This window comes from Sebastes umbrosus, chromosome 12 (assembly GCF_015220745.1).
Source record: "Sebastes umbrosus isolate fSebUmb1 chromosome 12, fSebUmb1.pri, whole genome shotgun sequence".
Classification (NCBI taxonomy): domain Eukaryota; kingdom Metazoa; phylum Chordata; class Actinopteri; order Perciformes; family Sebastidae; genus Sebastes; species Sebastes umbrosus.
Genome location: NC_051280.1, coordinates 29,605,183 through 29,625,065, shown reverse-complemented (window position 1 = coordinate 29,625,065; position 19,883 = coordinate 29,605,183). Strand labels below are relative to the sequence as shown.

At 42.0% G+C, this 19,883-nt stretch overlaps 1 protein-coding gene across 1 annotated transcript in view; it reads right to left on the bottom strand.

The window, feature by feature from the left end:
- Positions 1 to 17,347, bottom strand: part of brinp2 (bone morphogenetic protein/retinoic acid inducible neural-specific 2) — a 214,952-nt gene extending 197,605 nt beyond the window's left edge. Inside the window, exon 1 of the mRNA XM_037787048.1 lies at positions 16,522 to 17,347. The gene's annotated coding sequence lies outside the window, so the exon portion shown is untranslated. The remainder of the gene's footprint in view (positions 1 to 16,521) is intronic.
- Positions 17,348 to 19,883: the final 2,536 nt, after the last annotated feature.

Genomic DNA, 19,883 nt, shown 5'->3' with positions numbered 1-19,883 from the left:
AATTAAATATGTAATCAGGCATGCAAACCGAGCCAGACAAATTTGGAGTTTTAACTTTGCTGAAACCGAGCCAGTAAAACGAGGAAAGAAATGCCTCTTCAACGAATAAATTAGCATTATTAGAGGCACGGTTTATCTGGAAGTTATTTCCTTTCTTTCACTTGACTTTCAGTTAGTTAAGTATCCCTGTAACAACAAAAGGGAGGCTGATACACTACTGCTGATATTCCATTTTCAACAGGGATTATAATGAACACAGAAACTCTGCTGTGTTATGCACAACACTCATCCTGCACTTAAATGGCCTTGCTGTTCTTATTCTTTTTAAATCATTGTGATTCACATAAAGCCAAACAGATGCTTTTAGTAATTGAATACTCTAACATTGTGGAAACATACAAATTATATTGTAAATCCGGCTAGTATTAAAAACATAAAATGAAATGCTGTATCAGGAAGTGTTGTTGCATAAAGATGTTTGGACTTTCTAGTCAAAGTTATTTGTCACGTAACTTCCGTACTAACAGGGTTGATGATGTTCTCCAGTCTCCACTATTTGTTGTATTGGTTGAAATGGTCTTTACACCCCGACAGCGATCCATTACTGATGAGCTCTGAAAAAGGACCGGTAAAGAGCCGTCATCTGTAGCTGCTGTAATCCTGTAAAAACGTCTACCAATCACTGCCTCGCGGTCCGCTTGGAAAGAACCAATCAGAGGCCTCCCTGCCTCCCAGCTTGTACTCTACCCTTGGCGTACACCAGCCTGAACTCAAAGCGAGTCGCCGCTGCACGTTTCCTGGAGAATGGAAGAGAAAACTCAGCCCTGCAGTAGCACTGCCGCGGTTACTTGTCATGAGGTAGCGTTGTTGAGTTGAGGTCCTCTCTCCGCTCTGTGTCTGTGAAGCAGTTACGATGCGGCGGTGCTCGTGCATGTGTGTGTGTGGGGCGTTGCTTTGGAAGGAGCCCGAGGGGTGGTGGGGGGTTTAGACGGAGCTCCTGAGGCGATGCTACTTTCAAATTATGCCAGCTTTCCAACATCGTCGACCCGATCTTTAAGTTACTGCACTTTCGGAGTTATTTTATCCCAAACCGTGATCTTTTCCGTAACCTAAATAAGTAGTTTGTTGCCTAAGCCTAACCAAGTCGATCTATTCTTAAACCTAGCAAGGCCAGTAAAAGACTGGAGCAAAAATTGACACGCGTGTCACATGTTGCTGGACATTCGTAGGAAAAAGTACGAAAAATAGGTTGTTGAGTCGTGCTGAGCGTCACGAAAAAAAAGGGAAATTTGTGTCTATGTACATGAATCAAATAGATAAAATTTCGTGACTATTTTTAATTGTGTTGATTGCCTTTGAGAGGCGTTATTCTTTGTGTACCTCTTGACTATCTACTGCCTCCTGTTGGCATCTGTTCACTACATTACACCGCTGAGAGTATGAGATCTCTTCTTCTACCTCTCCACCACCCTCACATATGTAACCACGATGACACACTCCACCCGCGAGGGGCTGCGGTGACGTATCTAAACCAAGCCATTATGGCGTCTTCCCAGATGTTCTCAAGCAAAGTCCGTCGGACTGATGCAGCAGCCTGATGTTTTTAATAAGCGCATCCGGCCGTTCCACTTCATTCCACTTTGAAGCAACCCACTCGATCTGAAGGGAATACGGACGATGTTTGGCTGCGATATGTATTCCACGAGTATCTTACTGATGTGAGAGACAAGGTGCTGTTTAACTCGATCTTTTCCTTCGCACGGTTGGCAAATTCTCAGCCCTCCATGCACGATGTAAAACAGCATGAATATAAAGTGTATGTGACCGTACTCCTCCATCTCTCTCCACCCCTTTCTCCTCCTATCGAATCTCTCTCCCGCACCGAAGAGGACTGACTGAATGCTTGCGCAAGCACTGAGCACATGAATGCTGATAAAGTGGGTCAGGAAAGTATACAGTTGGTACATTTCTGCAGCATAACCTGTTTGGCTTAAGGCAAGTTGTGTGTGTGTGTGTGAGAGAGGGAATGGGTGGTGGTGGTGGTTGTGGTGGTTAAATCTCCTTCAACGGCAACAGTAAAAATCAATAGGGGGGAGTTTGGCTGTCAGAGCCAATGACTGGATGATTTAGCTCAATAGGCAGATCAATGCCGCAACTTATAATCATTGTATTTCTCGCCAATAAATGTCTTTCCTAATCATCGTCGGGAGGTGGAGGAGAGGCGGAAGAGGAGGTGGATGGGGAGAAGGTGAGAGAAAGAGACTCGCATGCAGTCATCAGACGTTGTAGTGCGGGAGAAGCCATGAATAATGTACTGCTTAAGCGCTGAGAGAGTTTGGTGTTCCTTAATGTTCCTTCTTCCAGCGTCTGACAAGGACCTGGATGACAAAGTTTCTGACTCAACATCACTTATACATGAATTAAAAGCAAACAATGCACTACATTTGAATGCAGGATTTTCAATCGCAGGAGAACAGTAATGCAATCCTCGAGTAAACATGGCTGAGTGGTATTGAATGTCTTTTCTGCCTCTTTCTGTCCAGAGAATGTGATGCGTTCCCTGCTCTGCATCGACAGCAGTTTATTTGTTGGGGGTGAGTGTTGGGTGGTGTAAAAGAGCGCCACCTACAGACAGATTCATCATAAGAGAAGTTCTATAGTTAGGCAGGCTGATCTCACAGACTGTTTGTAGCTATACTGAGGAGAAGTAATGCAATATAATTTGGATATATCCCATGTAATCAATTCCTATGTAAGCCTCGTAATTGCGAGCCAGGACAGGTGACGTAGTATAAAAAGCAATAACATCCAAGTAGGAAGGAGATTTAGTCACGTAACTTCCGTAGTTATTTTAATCGAAACGCTGACTTATTTGTCACGTTACTTCCGTACTTAAGTAACACCACTTCCCTATTTATTTTGATCCAAATGTTGATTTATTTGTTACGCAACTTCCGTACTTAAGTATCGCCACTTCTGTAATCATTTTAACCCAAACACTGACTTATTTGTTGCGTAACTTCCGTTAATAACGTCACTTCCATAGTTATTTTAATCCAAACGTTGACTTATTTGTCACGTAACTTCCGTACATAAGTGACATTTCTTCACTAGTTATTTTAATCCAAATCACAATCTTTTCCTAAACCTAACTAAGTAGTTTAACACTACAGGGACTTGCGTAGGCACACTAATGGCTCACGTTGCTGGATAGATAATAACAAAATACATAAGCCAACAATGACCTAATGCAAACAGAGATATTATAGGTTATCTTTGTATACACTGAGTGGAAAAATCTCTGTCGGCTGGTAAGTTTCTATCATCTCATAGTATACAATCTAAGGAGTGGCATACTACAAGACAATCTACACATCAACTCTCTTGTAAGCATTTCAGTGTTGCAGCTTCCTGTGACAATGTTTAGCTTCTCAGAGGTCAGTTTTTCAGTCCAGCGACAGAAATGAGAAAACAAAGTCGTCATTTTGCAAATATTTTGTGCTTGACCTTCCCCAAAACAAAGTGTCCGCAAAACAATTTCCTTAGGCCTCATGGGAAAAACAGATTTTCCAAAGAAAAACTCATTAATAAGACGGACATTTTTCTGCACAACTCAACAGCTTAGTCCGTAAGAATATTCGGAAGCAGCTTAAAAAAAAATCCTCCTCAATGGATTAAATAAAAAAGAAATCTGTTGTTTTTTTTCCATGCCATGGTAAAAGGGTATTAAACGCACCCCACCCACAACACACACACACACAAGCCCCGATCACTCTCGTCCACCCCCTGCGTAGATTGAAATGTCAGCAACTGCTACAGTCCATGTTGGAGCTCCGGCTCAGGATTAATGTACATATGGGAAACAATGGAGCGTTCACACTGCTCACTCAGGCCGATTCTCCTCATCCCCTCCTACTACAGCTGCCGTGGGACGCATGCAGAGACAAACACTTTGATGTACAAAGAGAAGGGGCAGAGAGGAGAGAGAGAAAGAAAGAGTTTAACAGCCTTTCATGTCGCTCCCTCCACACACTTTTGCCTTAAACAAGCCACTGAAGCCAGGCACATCTCCAAGGTTTGTGGTGGTGTTGGTGGTTAGGCCTATTGTTTCATCTTCTTTTTTCTTTTCCTTTTCCCCCCCCGAGGTGCTGTTTCTAATGACTGAGATTTTTCTTTATCTTTAGTGTTTTTGTGCCAATCTTTTGGATAAGAAGTTCAGAGAGCTCAGTATAGTAGCTGCTGGCAGCACTGATTTATAGGTCAGCGCTACTAAAACAGAGATGTGCATTTACAATACAGTTACCTACTTTACGATCGGAGTTTATTTCTAACATCGTATCAAAGAATGGGGATTGCTGCTGTAATGATTAATGATTCATTTCATCATTAAAAAAATATAATTGTCAACCAGTTGTGATAAATAATAGATGGTTTAAGTCATTTTTTAAGCAAGAATGTAAAACTTCCTCTGCTTCCAGTGTCTTCAATCTGAGGAAAGGCAGCTTTTCTCTGTTTGACATGACTGGAAATTGAATACATCTGAGTGTTTGTCAAATATTTCTGTGTGTCTCAGACTAATCAAGCACGGTGTGACGATGCCAACTTGGGCTCTGGGAACCTCCCGATGGTCATTTTTCACTTTTAAAATCTTATATAGTAAATATTTTAGGGCTGTCAATCGATTAAATATTTATCGTGATTAATCACACATTGTTTTTCTGATCAAAATGTACCTTAAATGGAGATTTATCAATTATTCAATGCTCTTATCAACATGGGAGTGGGCAAATATGCTGCTTTATGCAAATGTATGTATATAGTTATTATTGGAAATCAGTTAAAAACACAAAACAATGACAAATATTGTCCAGAAACCCTCACAGGTACTGCATTTAGCATTAAAAATATGCTAAAATCATAACATGGCAAACTGCAGCCCAACAGGCAACAACAGCTGTCAGTGTGTCAGTGTGCTGACTTGACTATGACTTGCCCAAAACTGCATGTGATTATCAAAAAGTAGGCATGTCTGTAAAGGGGAGACTCGTGGGTAACTTCTCAGAGACCAAAGGGTCTTTTTTTTTTTTTTTTTTACCAACAATCCAAATACACTACACTTTAACACCGACTGTGAGCCAAAAGTGAGCAAATCCCTGCAGCAATAACAACATGGTGGAAAGCCTGAAATCAGCAGATTGAAGGCCGTTAGGTATGGTATGGAAATTATTATCATTTTATAAAAAAATCAATACCCTCTCGAGCCTTATTTATATTTTCATTGTGGCCTTCACTTGAAAAAAATGTAACACCCTCCCCCTTAGATCACAAAACAAACATAAAAAGAGGTGAAGATACAATAATACAGCCACTCTCTGATTAGAATAAAGAGCAGCTAAATCAACTATTGTACAGGCTCCAGCTCTCTGGCTGCCCCCCCCCCCCCCCCCCCCCTTTTACAACAAACAGCCTATAAATAAATATGAATTAGATCAGATGATGTTGTAGCCTGATATGTATGAGATGAGACATCTGGCTGTCTGTCATAATTAAAGAATAGCATGATGCCGTGTTATCCAGGCAGCTGACCCACAGCCTCATACCAGCACAGAGATGACCAAGTTAAAATAAAAAAGACTGCATCCCCTCCCAGTATATGGAGGACAGAACCTGCCAAAATCCAAAATAAATGAATAAGTAAATAAATGAATGGAAGGAGGTGGAAGAAGCCTGTCAGTTTTTCAGCCTACAGCGTAGCCTAGCAGCCTGCTGCTCTACAGGAGGAGCTTTTATCTCACTCTGCACAATGTGTGTCATGATCGCAGTCCAAGGTGCTGATCCTGTGACTCCTGTGATACGTAAGATGTCTGACTGCCCGTCGTTCATGCTGATCAGCAGGATTCACGCTGTACTGGTAAAGGAGGAAAGGAACCTGCTAAAATAAAAAAAATAATAAATTAAATAAATAAATGACTTGATAAATAAATAAATGTCATTAAATGTTGCAAAAATATTAAAATAAATATAGCAATTAATTAATTGATAAAATGCAACATAAATGGATTTTTCCAGTTATAATTTGCTTTTTTATTTATTTGTCTTTGAATTAATCAATTTACCTTTTATTTATTTATATATTTTTTTATTTATTTTTTAGCTATTCATTTATTTTTGCATTAAAACAGAAATATCAATGTATGTCAGATTGTATCAATTAATCAGTGGCTGCATTTATTTTTTATATTATTTTTGCTACATTTAATGACATATTTATTTATTTATCAAGTCATTCATTTTTTATTTTGCCAGCACCCATCCTCCATACCATTACAGCGGGAACCCTGCTGATCAGGAAAAATAATTGAATAAATAAAAAATAAATGAATGAATAAAAAATAAATAAAAAAATAAATATATAAATAAATAAAAGGTAAATTAATTATTTATTTATCAAGTCATTTATTTATTCATCCATTTATTTTTTATTTTGGCAGGTTCTGTCCTCCATACCAGTAGAGCGGGAACCCTGTTGATCAGCATGACCGACAGGTAGTCAGACATCTCACGCATCACAGGGGTCACAGGATCAGCACCTTGGACAGCGATCATGACGCACATGTGCATTGAGTGTGATAAAAGCTCCTCCTGTAGAGCAAGAGGCTACGCTGTAGGCTGAACTACTGATTGGCTTCTTCAACCTTCATGTCAACCTGAACTTCATATGACATCAGTGAAGTCTTCAGTTCAACGAAGATTTGCGATCCACAATCCTCCAGGCAGATGAGCAATTTTGAAAGCTCTTTTCTATTTCCCCCAAGTCTGGTAAACTTCATTGTGCATTAGAAGTGGTGGAATAGTTTTATATCGATGTGGTGTGAAACGGACAGGCAGATGATGCATGCAGGTCTGAATGATAACTAAGATAAGATAAGCTGTTATCGATCCCCAGACGGGAAATTCAGGTGCCAATAGGTTAATTAATATCCTGAACTTTTAGAGCTATAGTCCAGTCTGCTCCGTGTGAGTCAGACGCATTATTTCTTGGCTTGCAAATGTTTGGATGAATTGCATTTAAAATGCATTACAGTACTGACTGAGGGCACTCCTCACATAGCACCATCAGATACCGGATCTGACGGTGTTGCCTGATATTATGTGTCGTGACTGTCCACCGTATATAAACCAATCAGGCTACAAGAATCTGAAGCTGGGGACTCTGACAAACAACAAACTGTAAACAGCCACAGGCAACATGTTTCATTTCACTGATCAGAGGAATAAATGGTGACATGTGAGGCTGAACGTGCATCATATTATATTCAAACTTTGTACGACACATTTAACTTTACTTTAGTTCAGCTTCCTGTTATAGCTGATTTATTTTTCCCCTCGTTAAAGAGGTCTGTTTGGGGAGATTTTCCTTATCCGAAGCAAAGGTCCAAAAAGCCCCCTGAGGCAAATTTGTGATTTGTGATATTGGGCTATATAAATGAAATTGACTTGACTGACTGAAACGTTCCCACAAAGAAACATAAAAAAGCAATGTACAATCAATGGTCACTATGGAAACTGTTCACAGTGAGGTCTGTGGATCATCAAGAGCAGGCCTATAACGGGGACACAGATTCACAGAGTTGCTGGTCCTTTTTTATATATGTCATATTTCAATTATGTCGGCTTTACAAACACAATTCCATTCACCTCCACAGTATTGATGTCAGGCAGAAATCACAAAAGCTGGACAAATAAAACTGTTTATTACTACAAAAACAATCCGCATTGTTAGACATCAATAGTGGCCAGAAATGGGACCAAAAGTAATTTGGGTAAACTTACCCTGTAACTGATTAATCAAGACAATATGTGACAGATTCACTAAAACAAAAAGTGCAATAATCCTTAGTCGCAGCATTGAAGGCCAAGTTACTTTAATTTACTCACTTTGAATGTCATGTATGGTTTGATGAAGTCGTTATAATATGATGAGCCTCATTCAATTTATATGACAACATTTTGGTTGTTTGACCGAAGACAGGTTAATTATTTTGTGAAATAATCAGATGTGTTTTTTATACCCGTAGTTATGATTGAAATCATTTGACAGGCTTTTTTACAACACAGGCCGCCCGCGACCTCCCGTTCTGAAAAGTGAAGCCAATGCGGAAGTGCCTCAAACTTGCATTCTTTCTAACAGCCAGCAGGAGGTGACTTCTCTGGTTGCAAAAAGAAGTCTGATTGTATAGAAGTGTTCTGACTTGATTCATTACCTCAGGAAATAGAGTTGTTCTGACACAGATACCAGTATTGGAAATTCCGATACCATAATTTATTAACCCAGAAAAAAATCAACATGTTTAACCAGAAATTCATTCTTCCTCGAGCTCCATAACAGCAGCCTTCACTGTGCTGTCACCCTGGACGTATCATGGCTGCCACTGGCAACTACTGTTTTAGAGCAGCGAAGAAGAACTGATTGCAGGTAGCTTGTCAAGTGACGAGAGCAAACAACAACAACGTCGGGCATCATTTCACGATGGAAAATCTTACGTATAAGTAAAACTATACGTATTTGTTCATGTTTTATGAAGGGGATTAACCTGAACCAGGCAATACAACGACGACAGTAATCATATCACATCCATACATGGGGAGTAGTAAACAGCTGTTAAATAATATACTGCTAGTTCAGGTATCAGAATTGGTATCGGGAACCACGGCGTTGTCCGGTCTGGGAGTTGTCCGTGCTTTCATCTTAGAACTTTAACCCTTTCACAGTGTGTTTTCAGTTCATGAAAGGTAACTGTAACATTTTGGTCGCATAAAAATGTCTTATTCAGCGTTCTGTTGTGCTCCACCCTCTCATGTCATTTCTGGTTCCAAAAAAACAAGATGGCAACAGCCGAAATGACAAATTCGAGGCTTCAAAACCGTAGTCGACAAACCAATGGGTGGCGTCACGTCCACTTCTTATATACAGTCTGTGGTACAACGTGACAGTCCGTCCACTCACTCAGTGTGGGTTCAGTGTGTGTCAGAAACCTGCAACAGTCACGACACACAGCTAAGAGAAGATACCACCTACTGTCTATATCTCACAGGAGCGTGGGCCCGCATCAGTTCTGTCATCAACGCCTTCAACAAACCATATTAGTGCACAGAGATACAACGGTACCGCACCTCCGTCAATCAATAATCAATTAGGACCACGTTGCACGGGAACAACAGCCTGATCCGGCTTGAAAATATTGCTTAAAGATTTATCACCACCACAAACATACTGTACATAAAAACATCATGTGGGCCGATCAATACCTGTAGGTTGGCTGGTGAATGCTCCTACATGGTTCACAAAAGGGTTAGAAATAGCAGCGTTGAAGTAAATAAATACAAAAGAGGTTAGAAGGCAGCTTATTTTCAAGGTTTGTGTTGTATACTTTGCCGTGCTTTGTACCTGGAATATTTTGATGGCATTTCATTCCTTTAGTTGTGACCATAAACAAGATTCTATCTATTAAAACATGCTCTATATAACATGTTAACATGTTTGTTTACTATGGGATCTGAAGCATTCAATATTAAATATATAATATATTATGGAATAAATAATCATGAAAAGATTGTGTAAGTAAATGAACCTAAAATATGTGAATTAATAAGAGAAATTATTAAAAAAAAAACTTAACTCATTATTAGTTAAAGTTGTATTATATTAACATATTATCTTATGCTAAATGCAGTACCTGTGAGGGTTTCTGGACAATATCTGTCATTGTTTTGTGTTGTTGAATGATTTCCAATAATTAATATATACGTCCATTTGCATAAAGCAGCATATTTGTCCACTCCCGCATTGATAAGAGTATTAAATACTTGACAAATCTCCCTTTAAGGTACATTTTGAACAGTTACAAAATGTGTGATTAATTTACGATTAATCGCAATTAACTATGGACTATCATGCAATTAAGCGATTGACAGCCCTAAAAACAAAGATTTTTGATAATTTGTGGTTTGTGTGAAAGTATTTCTTGGCCTTGTCTTGTCCTGATGCTAAGCCTTTAGCACACAGACATGAGAGTGCTACCATCACTCTTCTTATCTCACTCTCGGCAAGAAATCAAATGAGGGTATTTCACAAAATGTTGAACAATTTCTTTAACCAATTACCAAATGAGTAAAAGATTGATTGCTTAATAGTTTCAGTGCTACTTAAAACTATCATGAATCACACAATGTCCGAGGCACTGTGGCTCAGCAGTGACCGATAAGGCGGATATTCTCTCAACCCACCCTGGAAAATAAAACCCATTGTTAACCGCTGCTGGCTGACAGATGGATTGCATAGCCACCTACACACACACACTCACCATAGACGGAGCACTCTTTGTACATTTGTGAATAACTTCAATTATACTGAGACGGTTCCACAGCCTGACTTGAACCTTAAAAAAAACCTGTATACTGTTTATCTTGAAAAGGACAGCTCACATGCTGAGAGATGAGACCGGTGGCAAATCTGAAAGCCCGCTATTATGTATCAATCGTTGAAAAGGCTGCATTTTCAATATCTCCCCATGTCCTTGCAGTTTGAAGGGCACAACCATATCGTATGCACTACTCAATCTCTGAAGAGCATACACGCTGAGTACACGCATTTACATTTATATACATGCATTTGGCTGATGCACTTTTTCCACAGAGTGACTCACAACAATGAGAGCAACAGCAGATTCAGCTCCGACTTTTACTTATGAAGCACTGAAGAGCACAGGTCAGAGACGGAGCATCGTTAAAAATATGCGACCTCGGGTGATGCCGTCGGAGAGAATGTGAGGAAGAATAAGTGGGAGAAATAAGAGCTAATAAGAGAGGTCGAATGGATTTTTATCTTTTCTGTCACCGAATGTGCTTTCACTGGGACTTTGGCAATTGTACACCATCTGACTGAATCATCGGGACGGGAGAATATTTCAGCTGCTTCCAGTAGACTCGGAGAAATTAGTTTTCTTTTTCAGTTTTGGGGAAATTCATTAAACCTGATGCCTCGCCCTTGGGAGAGAAAAAGGCATCAGCAAAACACAGATGCCACCTTGAAAACATTTTTTAAATGAGAAATATTGGCAGAATTATACTACATCACTGAGACTAATGAAACTGACATCTTTAAGAGGTCCTATCTGGAGTTGTTAGCTGTGAAATGTGCCTGTTGAGGCCCATCTATTTCAGCTGTGGGATACTAACATATGAACTCATTTCCATACGGCGGAATGTACTTTTGCACGTCTATATTAACGGTTCCAGAAGTATAGACTGGGGACGACCCAGGGCCTTTACTCGGATTCCACGGGGTCCTAAGCAAAATGAGAAGTGGTTTAATTTTCCTCTTATTTCATTGCTTTGCCCGAGATGTTGCAGCGCTGAGAGGACGCATAAAAATAAGTGGTGAATTATAGGTTCCATTCCACCTACTGTGGTTATCGCCCCAGAAACTGACAGCTTTATGATTCTGAACCAAGACAACAAGCAGCAAGTACAAAAGCTACATTAGAACTCGTCTCAGTGAGCTCCCCTCCTACTCAGTGTTGTCTAATGCTGTCTGTGGTCTCATGTAGGGATGGGCGATAATTTAATAAACATGCCGAGCATAATGTAAGTGCACTTTTTGTATTGAGAGATCACGGAGGCTGAAAAGAGATGGGAATTGTGAAAAAGTGGTTCTTCAGTGTGACATTTTCTAGATGTATTTTCTCTCCAAATAGTCTCAAATAGGACTTTTAAATGTTCCTGTAACCTTCTCTTTTTGTAGGTTCCTGTCTTAGGTCTTAGAAAGTTAAATGTTTATGTGAATGTCTTGCCGCTGGGCTCTGCAGTTTTTAGCAAATGTTACTCAAACTCAGGAGGAAATAGAGCATTCGTTGGGGGACTATTTTTAGCGGTGGATGAATACACATTTGGTGCTCGAGTGAGTATTTGGGGCAGCAGGACGGTGTGTGTGTGTATGTGTGTGTGTGGGATTGAGTTCAAATAAACTTGCATGGTGATGAAGGAACTTGTCAGCCGGTGCAACAGTGTGGGTCAACTCGAGGACAAGCTACAAGAAGGGTGTGATCTGAGCAAGGTTGCTGGAAGTAGGGGGGAAGGAAGTGGGGAAGGGGCCACTGACCCTCCACTTTACGGCCCTGGTCTTATTTGGCGTTGTGACTAGTGTGATGCCATCTCAAGATGGTCTGTAGTTTTTTGTTTGTGTTTCTATGATGAACTTTTTGCAACTCTTTGTTGATAATGTAGCCTGAGTATCTTATAAAGTGCTACAAGAATGAGTCCTAAAACCTGTAAATGAGTTAGCATTTTAGCACGTCCGGTTCCCTCATCAAGTCAATGGGTTTTCAGTTAGATGCCTGAAATAAGGTCTGTGGACATAAGCTGAATAGATTTTAACGTTTTGTTCTACGATATAAAATACGGCAGTACAAATCCCACTAGTGAATTTTCAAGCCTTTGTGTCTTTGAAAAGGCGGTTGCTAACAAGTGGCTAAATGAGACTACTAAACGTCATCACGCCGTCTCGTCCGCCTTTACAGCCTCGTTGTGTTTACTCGCGCTCATGCGACCGTGGTGTAGTTAGTTTATAGCCTAACATTTGCTTTATACTTCTGCCGATTGTATTCACACTTCAAAAATCATAAGTGGCGTTCATTTGTGGAGATTATCTTGCTGAACAAAACGTGAAAGTATCATAAACGTTTGTTTGCCACCAAGATTATTATCTGCAATAATCCAAAACTCAATTAGAAAAATCCCGTTGGCTTTTTGTCGAGGGAACCCGTGAAATTTTAACTTCTGGTTGGCCTACAAAAGTACGTCCTCCCTGTAGTACTCTATTGAAAGAGCGTACCCCTTTGTCATGTTAGCCATTCGCCTGATGAAAACCAGGTAGGGTCAAAGCATTACCTGTTCAGTCAAATAGAGTTCACAAGCTATGATTCAGTGTGGGGATACTCTGTTTTCCTACCTTTCAGTAAAATTATATTGAGACAATGTGATCATGTTATTTTTGTCCTGAAAAAATGTTCTATTTAAAAACTTTTAACAAAGAGTTACTGCACTTTCTTTAAAAACAGTTTTGCCTTTATTTGCCATATTGTGATATAGTGTAAAATATTCTACTTAAAGGGGCATGACTTCATGTCTTCTGTGGTTCACGACAGACTTTTTTCTGAGAAAATGAATGGAGTAACATCAACGGGATTATCTCGTTTTAGATTTGTAAAGTAGACTACATGTTTTTAACAGAAAGCCTGTGTTACACACTGGAGACATGAAGTTTGTTTGAAAGACAGGCCAGACAGAGAGAATAAACCACAAAGAGGTTATTTGGTTACATTAGGGAAACGTAGCACGAGGCATTTTTTGGAGTTTGACAAGTACAAGGTAAAAAAAGTCAGGATATCTTGGCCTCTTCAACATCGATTTTTTACCACTTTTTTTTAAGTACTCTAACTATGGTAATACTAAATCACTGGAGTATCCTTTAAATATCCTGATATTGATTTCAGCCATTCAGCCGGGCCCTAGTCTCACACATATCTACTTCGTTTTGGAGGCCCTGCTTTAGCCAAAAACCAAACAGTTTGCAATATCAACAACTGCAGTGTTATGCATCTTGTGTATTTTACAGTGAGCACATCCTAAAATGTGCTTCATCAACACCAAACACTCGCTGGCTCGGGTGTTGAATATCCCCTTCCTCCTGTCATGATGTCAGCACAGATGTACACTCACACAGCCATTAACCATTAATTGTGTCATTAGAGCTCTGTGTGTGTCACACACTCAGCCTTCCATTTATATGCTCTCAGTGCTCCAGTTTATCATACAAATGTCCAGCATGTCTCTCACTTGCATTTAAATGCATACGATGAGGATGGACAGAGGGGAGCGTATCTATGATCCCATGGTCCTATGTTCCCAGGGTCCAATATGCCTAGGGTCCTATGTTCCGACATTACATACGATCATATGTGATTGGCTTTTTTTCACATGTAGATTAAAATTTCCACATAAGGAAACAAAACATGGCGCATGAAATCACGTGAAATGTGCACCTTCACATGTAAATTCCAAATCTTCACACATTTTCGCATGCAATTTGCTATTTAAACACGTGAACAGAAATTTGAAAATAAAATGTCACATGTGAACTGGACATTTTCACAAGTGACTAGCTTTTTTCACATATGAATGAAAATGTGTGGACAACTTTGGGTCTGAAAAGTGAAGCCAATGCAGAAGTGTCTTAAACTTGCATTCTTTCTAACAGCCAGCAGGGGGCGACTCCTCTGGTTGCAAAAATAAGTCTGATTGTACAGAATTCTATGAGAAAATGATCCTACTTCTCACTTGATTTATTACCTCAGTAAACATTGTAAACATGAGTTTATGGTCTCAATCGCTAGTTTCAAGTCTTCTTCAATACAGCATGATGTTCATTTAGTAAATTATGGTCCCATTTAGAGTCAAATAGACCATAAAGCAGGGGATGCTTTAGGGGGTGGCCACTTTGTGATTTACAGGTCGCTACCACGATGTTGTCCGGTCTGGGTGTTGTCGGTGTTTTTATCTTGCAACTTTAACCCTTTCACAATGCTTATTCAGCATTCGGTTTTACTCAGCTCCACCCTCTCGTGTCACTTCCGGTTGCAAAAAGCCAAGATTTCGACGGCCAAAATGCCGAACTTAAGGCCTCAAAACGGCAGTCCACACACCAATGGGTGACGTCACAGTGACTACGTCCACTTCTTATATACAGTCTATGATTTGTACCTAAGAAATTTACATTTTCACATTCCCATGTTGTCAAAAACATACTTATCTTAACCTAAACCACAATAGTTTCCTAAACCTATTCAAGTAGTTTTGTTGCCTAAACCTAAGTGACACCAAGGGGTCCTGAACAGTCGTCGTACCCTGGGAACATAGGAGCCTTTATCATGTTCCCATTATGTGCCATATGAATCTGGGGAACATTGGACCCTGGGAACAGAGGAATGACCCCGGAGAGGCCTTTAAACTCTCCAGGTGCATGTGAGTGTATGTATCGATTTGAGTTGGGTTTTCACTTCTTTTTTCTTCTTCCTCCTCCTCCACTGTGATTTGTTTGACAGGACTCGTTCCCACCCCGGGGTCTCCGGAGGTGGCAGTGGGTGTTAAGTGTAAATCTGAGGCAGCAGCTCCACCTCTCTCAGGGTTTCTTACGGCCACGTACAGTAGTCTCTCGACAAAAGCAGCTGACAGGTAAATGTTGTGCTTACACGGTTCAGAGAATTTGTGAGAAATTGCGCGGCTGCGTAGCCGGCATTCTGGGTGACTGATGGAGCAACAATATCACACACACAGGCAGGCAGGCAGGCAGAGAGAGACACGCCGAGATGAGCGAGGCAGGCAGGCAGGAAGATATTCATTGGTGAGCAGAGACCGCAGGAGCACACACACACACACACTCGTTGGTGAGATGAAGCAAAGCGGAGGTTGAAGGACAAGTCAGATTCAGCTTGTTTCTATCTAAAATTATGTGACGGTGGTTCTCAAACACACACACACTCTCATAGGGAAATGCAACATGTTTAAGTATGCAAAGTCAGAACAATTTAGCACACACACATTTCCACAGCATGGTCAGACTGTAGGGCTGCACTACAGCATCTGCACAGCTATTAAAGCCTTCAAATCAGACACATGTGCACACATATGTGCACAAAAACTGTATTAAAAGAGTGCTGACGTCTCGAGATCCACATGTGACCTCTGACATGTATATGCACTTGCACCCCTTTTGCACACAACAGTGCTCAAACATTGACGCCAAGGTTTCCTGTTGATGAGGAAACGGCCACACTCGAGCCTCCAACCTGATTCAGATTCTATCCTTCCATCCATCCTCACCCCCTCTGCTGATTGTTTCTATGTAAAATTATGTGACAGTGGCTCTCATACACACACTCTTTCAAATGCAACATGTTAAAGTATGCAAAGTCTGAACAATTTAGCACACACACATACATTTCCACAGCATGGTCAGACTGTAGGGCTGCATTACAGTATCTGCAGTTAAGCCTTCAAATCAGACACATGTGCACACATATGTGCACAAAAACTCTATCAAAAGAGTGCTGACGTCTCGAGACCCACGTGTGACCTCTGATATGTGGTTTGCACAACAGTGCTCAAACATTGACGCCAAGGCTCCTACTGAGGAAACGGACACATTCAAGCCTCGAACCTGATTCAGATCCTATCCTTCCATCCTTCCATCTTCACCCTCTCTGCTGATCGATCATGCGTCACGACTTGTGAACGCTGTCACACTGCAAACTGACCATCCGGACCTGCAGTATTACTGGGCTTGTGTGTGCGTAACAACCCGAGGAGAGCTGCTGCTGCTGCGCGTAAAAAGCACGGAGACGCACAGCAGCGCACTCTTTCTACATCTCCCCTTTTTCTTTATTTCCCCCCACGCAAACTCACCCTGCAGGGTTTGCACGCAGGTCCTCCCAGTGCCGTCTCTTGATGCGTGTCCGTGTATCCAGTAAAAAATAATTAAAAAAAGAGGTGGGAGAGCGCACTAACGAACTAGTGGACAGCAGCCAAACGCAACCGACTTCCCTCCTTCTTCTTCTTCTTCTTCTTCTCTTCACCTCTTTATCCTCCTCCTCCTCTCACTCTTCCCCTTTTCCCCTGGGCAGGTTGAGCTGTAATAATCCAGACATTGTCCTCTTCATCAGCACATAAAAACACGCAAAGATGGGGATGGAAAAAAGGCTCCGCGTCACACACAAGAGTTTGGAGTTTTTGGAGCGAATTCTCCTCTTCTGGTTTGAGATGGAGGATGGAGATGCTCTTCAGTGTAATCCGCGTTCAGAAAGCAGTCTGAGTGAGCAGTCCACGATCTGACAAAAGCTCCGGATTGAGATGTTGAAAGTTTGCTTTCAGGGCTGGAAAGCAGGTTACATAGGAGAAATAAATCCCAGGAAGATGTGTTCTTTTCTTCTCTGGACCAAAACAATAAGTCCCCTCAGAGGGACTGTAGCGCACCTGCGGCCGGAACCACGGAGACGCGCAGGTATCCACAAACTGTGCACCCTCCTCCTCCTCTTCTTCTTCCTCCTCTCTCTCTTTCTCTCTTTCTGTGTGTGTTTTATTCCGTGTTTTTATTCCCGGTCTGCCGAGTCTCTCTGCGCCACGGTCATCACTCAGTGTCAAGCCTGGCGTTGGTTCTCCCAAGTAGCTCAGGAAAGCGTCTCTTTTCACCAGAGCTCTCCTCTCCTCTCCTCTCTTCTCTCTCTCTCTCTCTCTCCTCATCAGGCTCCGTCCATCCTCCTGTTGTGAAGCCACACCCCCCTCCTCGGCGGTGATTGGCTGAAACCAGCAGAGGAGGAGGAGGAGAGGGAAGGTGCTGCGATGATGCGAGCTGAGGAGAGAGAGAGAGAGAGAGGGGGGAAACGACAAGATGGAGAGAGAGAGAGGAGAGAGAGGGAGAGAGGGGAAATGACAGGATGGAGAGAGAGGGAGAGAGGGGAAACGACAGGATGGAGAGAGAGGGAGAGAGGGGAAACGACAGGATGGAGAGAGGAGAGAGAGAGAGAGAGGGATAGAAGGTAAATGACAGGATGGAGAGAGAGAGAGAGAGAGAGAGAGAGAGAGAGGAAACGACAGGATGGAGAGAGGAGAGAGAGAGAGAGAGGGATAGAAGGTAAATGACAGGATGGAGAGAGAGAGAGAGAGAGAGAGAGAGAGGAAACGAGAGGATGGAGAGAGGAGAGAGAGAGAGAGAGGGATAGAAGGTAAATGACAGGATGGAGAGAGAGAGAGAGAGAGAGAGGAAACGACAAAATGGAGAGAGAGAGAGAGACAGAGAGGGAGAGAGGGGAAATGACAGAATGGAGAGAGAGAGAGAGAGAGAGAGAGAGAACGAGAGAGAACGAGAGAGAGAACAAGAGGAAAGACAGGATGAGAGAGAGAGAGAGGAGAGAGAGAGGGAGAGAGAGAGAGGGAAAATGACAGGATGGAGAGAGAGAGAGAGAGAGAGAGAGAGGAAACGACAGGATGGAGAGAGGAGAGAGGAGAGAGAGAGAGGGATAGAAGGTAAATGACAGGATGGAGAGAGAGAGAGAGAGAGAGAGAGGAAACGACAGGATGGAGAGAGAGAGAGAGAGAGAGAGAGAGGAAACGACAGGATGGAGAGAGAGAGAGAGAGAGGGAGAGAGGGGAAATGACAGAATGGAGAGAGAGAGAGAGAGAGAGAGAGAGAGGAAACGAAAGGATGGAGAGAGAGAGAGAGAGAGAGAGAGAACGAGAGAGAACGAGAGAGAGAACAAGAGGAAAGACAGGATGGAGAGAGAGAGAGAGGAGAGAGAGAGAGAGAGGGAGAGAGAACGAGAGAGAGAACAAGAGGAAAGACAGGATGGAGAGAGAGAGAGAGGAGAGAGAGAGAGAGAGAGGGAGAGAGAGAGAGGGAAAATGACAGGATGGAGAGAGAGAGAGAGAGAAGTGGTATGAAAGAGGAGGGACAGTGTGCCAGGGAGGGAGGATAAAGGAACAGAGAAACAGTAAGAGTGTGTATGAGTGTGTGTGTATGGGTGTGTATCAGTGTGTGTGTGTGTATCAGTGTGTGTGTGTGTGTGTGTGTGTGTGTGGATGGGTGTGTATGAGGTGTGGGGATGGGATGGGGGGGTCAGTTCATGCACTGAGCTCTATGTGTTTAAGCCCAAAGGGACAGGCTGCCTAATGAAAGCAAAAATGCTTCTCTCCTTTTTTTTTTTTTTCTTTCTTACCCTCCCATTCACTCCCAGTGCTTTAGCCAAATTTGTCCTCCGCAAATCTGCTTTGACTCCCGGCAAAACTGAATTCATGCTGACAATGTCCCCAATTACCGGTGCAGAGTCATACGCTTCTGTCTGTCCGTCTCCTTCCCTTTTATAAAATCTGGTGTCTGTCAGTTAAGCAGCTTCCTTGGTGAGCCTGTGATGAATAAGTAAGTGGTTGAAGCGAGGAGGCTGGAGAGTGGAGTGCATGCTGAATATACTGCCCAGGGGCGTCGGGAGGGAAATAAGTAACAGCCCGAGCCGCCTCTGTAATGGGAGCAAATGAGGTGGGCCCGGATATTGCGACAGTTGTGGCGCAAAACCCGCACACGTTAGCGGAGAGAAGAAGGCATGCAGTCTAAAAGACGCTTGACGGCTTCCTCATGGGAGAAGCTTTGATTGATGGCGACGCTCCGGGGAGTGTTTCCATATGAACTTGGTTAACTCTGAGCCACGTGAGGCATTCATCACGGGCTGCCACGCAGGAGTGAGATGCTCACCGCGAGCTAGGCGGCATTTTATTTAGAATGGCACCTGGGGAGCATCCTCACAGGCAGCAGCAGCAGATACCTATTTGCAGCTATTTTTAAGGCTTGCAAACAACAAATCTCCAACACTCCCTCGAATCAAAGATTCAACAGCCTGACTGCAGCTAAAGTCGCTCAGCAAGTTTCAAAGGGTCTTAAGGGTAGAGGGTGTTATATGTTGGGCACCTTGCCATATGAAATAAATGTGTAATTTTGCAATATAATGTTGTTGACTTAGAAAAAACATTTAAATCAGTAAATTCACAGCACTTTCATATTAACATTTACATCCATATGTCATATTTCTAGGTAACCCATGACCTGCACACTATAGAGTGCTGCAGGGATTTATGTTTGTAGGCCAACCAGGAAGTTGGCATCACCCTGGGTTCCCTCAACAAAAAGCCAACGGGATTTTTCCATTGGGCTTTGGATTATTGCAGAAAATAAGCTCTGTGGCAAACACACGTTTATAATACTTACACATTTTGTTCAAGAT